This window comes from Dipodomys spectabilis, unplaced genomic scaffold, assembly GCF_019054845.1.
Source record: "Dipodomys spectabilis isolate Male_0828 unplaced genomic scaffold, ASM1905484v1 ptg000242l, whole genome shotgun sequence".
NCBI classification, from domain to species: Eukaryota; Metazoa; Chordata; class Mammalia; order Rodentia; family Heteromyidae; genus Dipodomys; species Dipodomys spectabilis.
The window spans coordinates 1,509,165-1,514,446 of NW_024870919.1; the positions used below are offsets into that span (position 1 = coordinate 1,509,165).

The window sequence follows — 5,282 nt, forward strand, 5'->3', positions numbered from 1 at the left end:
TCCATTAGCTCCACAAAGCTAACTCAGTTGATAAATAAGTACTTGAAAAGCCATCACCTTTGGACCTACCTATAAAGGCTTCAAAGTATGATCAAATTTCAAATAAAAAAGACTTTAAAAAGTAATTGACAAAAATTGCAAATGTGAGCAATTGAAGAATCAATATAAGTTTTTTCCACCATAAACAGAATTTTACAGAAATAAGATGAATAGAAATTTAGGAAACAATAAGGTTTCCCTGTTACAAATAGGCAACCAAGGATATATGCCTGTCTTAAGATTGCATCATTAATTACTTAAATTTACAGGATACTACATGCTTCCGCAGCACATCTATCCAAATTACAATACAGAGATTAACATGGCTCTTGCACAAGGATGATATGAAAATTTGTGAAGAAATGAAAAACAGTTATTAAACAGTTGATTACAAATATACAAGTGTAATTATACATGTAATTCATAGGAATAAAAGTTTGTTTTACACCATTTAATCTTCACCTTTTTATGAAGGCCTTTACATTGCATAACCTTTATAAAAGTTTTGAAATTAGATAACATTTTCATTTTATCCCAAAGAAATAAAATTATATAAGGACCTAGGAATTAAAGGAATCTTAAACCTTTTCTATATGGAATGCAATCTGAAAGGACACATTAATGAACCTATATATTATAAAACAATGTTGAATTCAAAGTATTATATCTAGGAGAGAATGAACTAGATTATGGATACTATACACACAGAATACTAAATATTTTAAAATATACTTTTTTCAGACAAGCACCAGAAATATCTTTAGTTTCTGTACTACTCATTTCAACAGATAAGTTAAAATTATTTCTTATTAAAAAATCACAAACGCTACAGAAAACATTATAGATGTATACAAACAACTCGAATGTATATTGACATCAAAATCAGGCAATTCACTTGGAAGAATACCATGGAATTCATGAATTTTTAAAGTAAGATATTGCTGTTGCTTTGTATTGTGAAAATATTTTGTATGGACACAGGATGGACTAGAAATTTTGAAATTTAAGAAATTTACCCAAACCATTAGGACTTAGGAGAACAATTTGTACAGCTTTCTACAACTTCAAAGAGGTAGTGATACATACTTATTCTTTTGGCAATATCAAATGCAGTTTCTTCCAAGTTGTGTTTCAGACCTGGTTTGATATAATGGTTCAACAGAAGGAGATCTAGCATAACTTTGCTATTTCTATTCCCAGCAGCAAGATGCAAGGGGATCAAGAGGCCTTTAGTTTGGCCATTGGTATCTGCATCATGATGAAATAAAGAAGCCACTCTGTTATTATTCCATGTATAAGTACTGTGCAGGAGTGTCCAGCCATTCACAATTAATACATGAATATCTACCTTGAGCTACCAACTCATGGACAATGACTAAGTGTCCACTGAAAGCTTCTCGATGAAGAGGGGTGTACTCATCAGCATCACTAGTATTCACATGAGTGGCCTTTTTGGAAAGTAGTCTCTGCACTGTACTAAGGTGATTATTTTCGGCAGACCAAAGAAGAAATTTGCTTGGATCCTATTCCATTTTTCTCTTGCAATTGATACCATTTCTCACTTTTTCATCTTGTTCCTCATCTTCTTCAGAACTGCCTAGCCAGAGACTTTGAGTGCCAGTGAATATGAGCTGTCCATGTATTTCCCCAAAATTCACATTGGATGAACTGGTCAGAAATATCCGGTGAATTTTCTTCATCTGTTTTTTCACTATTATTTATTTTCTCTTTTTTCATTTTTACTATTCTAAATTATTCTAACTGGAGAGTAGGGAATTGGTAGAGAGCAGAGGAAGATTTTCCTCCGTATTCAAAGGTACAGACTGAAAATGAAGACCAGTGGTGTATTCATGTGCAGCTTATTTTAGGAATGAGAAAATAGGAAATAATGCCTTCCATGTAAATTATTTGGGAAATGGCAGAGCAGAAAGTGAAATGATGCAACCAAAAATATAAAAGCAAAATAAATTAGGATAATTATGGAGCAATCATATTACCTATGAGAACCATGAAAGGGGAGAGAGGAAGAGAGAGACAGATGTTCAATGATCTAGCTAGCCAAGAAATTCATCCCTCTGATCAATTTATAGAGCAAACAATTTCATTTTTTAAAAGAGATGGAAATAGAATTTAAGATCAGATGTCTCCATTGTTTTTAATTATATTCTTATTATCTTAAATACTTGGAAAATGGAATTTCTATTCAACAAATCAGTTTTTTAAGTATAATTTATCTTTATATAACTTTTCCACACCCTTTCAAACCTCACCCCACTTTAATTTTTTCTAGTTTCATACTATCTGCAATGAATAATATACTTTCACTCTCTTCGTCCATAACTCTCTTTATTCCTTCCTTTTGACTTCCCCTCACACCTTCCAAGTGACAGTTTCCTGACATATATTTTGTTGGATTAAAAGTTCAATTTTATAAGAAAATACACTTTTGAAATACTCCTCTGCAAATAGCATGCTTTGGTTAATATTTTTTGTAAACCTGTATAAAGTTCTAGCTTCCAAATATGAGACATAACATGGGTTCTTTGTTTGTCTGGCTCTGACTTAGCTCATTAATATATTTTTAGATCTATCCATTTCGTTTCAAATAATGTAACAGTCTTCAAAATGGATAGGTGCAATCCAATTGTGTATATGTGCCACACTTTTTCCAACCATCACTCCACCAAAGGGCATCTGGGCTGTTTCTGTAACTTTGCTACGATGAATAGTGGAGCAGTGAACATGGTTGTGAAAGTGATTTTACTGTAACCTTTTGGAAGAATTCATCACTACCATTATGGGAACAATCCTCTGGCCAGTTTTCCAGAATAAACACATCCCTACCTTCATCTTCATCCCAATGTATTGCAAGTCTTCAAAAACACACTTCCCCCTACAGGTCTCAATAACCTAAAACCACACTGTGCCCATATTCTTTCAATACATTATATCATAAATGTACATATAATTTAGTGAGAACCTTCTATGTATTTTCCTAATGTGAGAATGAGGGACATGACAGAGTAAAAGTAAGAAGTATGCAATTTAATTAGCTATTATCACATTTAAAATCATTTTCAGCTCTAATTCATAGCCTCACATAATATTATTATAATCTTTATTTGATTACTTCATCTAACCCATAATTTGTAACAGGTGAATTAAAAACAAAGGTTAAAAATGTGGTTTGATTTTGACACTCATATGTGAGGTTGCACAATATGGGCAAATATGCTCATTTGCAAGGTTACTCTATTTTTTCTGAAGTACCACAAAACATTTTCACTTAAGTTGAAAACATTGTACCATGGATATATTCTCTCTCATGCAGTTTTCCAGTCAAATACTCAAATCTTGCAATTATTCCACTTATTTAAAATCATAGCTTTTTACATTAATGCCCATAATATTAGAGTTTGAATTGAGTGTCTAGTGCCCCCTAAATGGGTGTTCTTACCATTTTGTCATGTCTCCAGCCCTAAATTATCTTGATTATTTTTCAGATACTGGTGTATGATATTGGGCTCAGTCCACGTTATGTTATTCTTCCTGGAATTTATAATAACAGGTACATGTCATTGTGTAAAGATCTTTCTGTCCAGTCTGGGCTTTAACCTCTATCCTCACGAGAGTAGACTCAAATGTAGTGAGGATTTTCATAAATTTGTCATAGCTGATGTTTTTATAAGTCATGTCATTTTCTGCAGGTTTTTGAGTACTGAATTAATTTGTTTTCTTGGGTTGTTTTGTTTCATTTGAATGTATGTGTTGAGTTGTTCCTCACTTTTCTGGTTTCTTTCAATCAAGTTATTACCTATTGTGCTGAGAATCCAATCCTTATTTTTCACGATAGTCAATGTGAACATGATTTATTCCAAAGCAATTTGAATAATATTTAAACACCTTCATATCTATGAATGGTATATAAATGATAAGTGCTGCGAAGGGTCTTTTCATTTTCACAGCAGTCTTTGTCATACACAGACAGATCATGAAATATATGAAGATAATAAAACTACAGATGCTAGCAAGAAGAAGGAAAACCTATTATTAATAGTGTGACAGAGGCTTCCCTTCTAATGAAAGAAATACGTTGCTTCATGAAGAATTTCACAAAATTATATTGCTTGGAGGAATCGAACCCAGGGCCTCAAGCATGCAAGGCAAGTGCTCCACCACTGAGCCACCTTCCATGCTCTCTACGAATTCTTAATTGGTAGGTTATTTAGTTTATTTTTAATTTCAATTTAATTTTATTGTAAAGGTAATGTACAGAAGGGATACAGTTATGTAAGTAAGGTAATGAGTACATTTATTATGGAAGAAACAATGTTATCTCTTCCACTGATTTTTTTGCACACTCAAAAAAAACCTAGTTTTTCCTGTCGCTATTGACCAATGGTACTGTTCTTTCTTTGTTCATGCATTTTTTATTATAAAATTGATATACAGAGGGTTTACAGTTACTTAAGTCAACTAAAGGGTACACTTCATTTTATTTTCTAAATTTCAAATTTTGAAATTAATTATTTTTTATTGTTTCTTTAGGGTAATTCTTGTTTCAGAGTTGTAGGAATAGTTAATTTAGTTTTTCATAATTTTAACACAAGTAAATTATTCAGACATATAGTTTGCTTTCAAAATAATTAACATGTGAATATTTAAAATTATTTTCTTAAATTTTATATGGTTAGTGAATTTACATAAATTTATTTTCTTTAGTTCTAAACATATTTGCCCATTTAACAAATAGTGTATTTTCAAGAAGCACATACTTTATTTTAAAAGGCTTTATTACCTGGTCATTATTTGGAAATATTTGTACTTGAATTAAAAAAAAAATGTTTGAGGTGGGCATAGCGATTTGTTCTTTCCATTTTTCTAACTATGATGGTAAGGATAAATAGTGTTAATAATTCAGGAGAGACTGAGAAACTATGAGACCTTATCATAAAATTTCCAGAGTGAAATGATTAGAGATATAGTCATCCCTAGCAAGATATAGAGCACCTGGTTATCATATTCTAAATCTTGAGTTAAAACACCAGTAACATCAATCTTTTGTCAAAATAAAAGGACACATATTTCAAAATGTTTATTATTTAAAACTTGTTTGCAAATTTCTCATGTCTTTTATTTCTGAATTTTCAATTTACTTAATCTATAAGAATCCAAGTATCTTGTGACTATTTTATTTCTACGAAACTTTTAAATAGTATGAGCAATATTGTGATTTCATATAT

General features: G+C 31.3%; 1 pseudogene; it reads left to right on the forward strand.

The window, feature by feature from the left end:
- The first annotated feature begins 316 nt into the window (after nt 1-316).
- LOC122124760 lies at nt 317-416 on the forward strand (annotated as a pseudogene).
- The last annotated feature ends 4,866 nt before the right edge of the window (nt 417-5,282 follow it).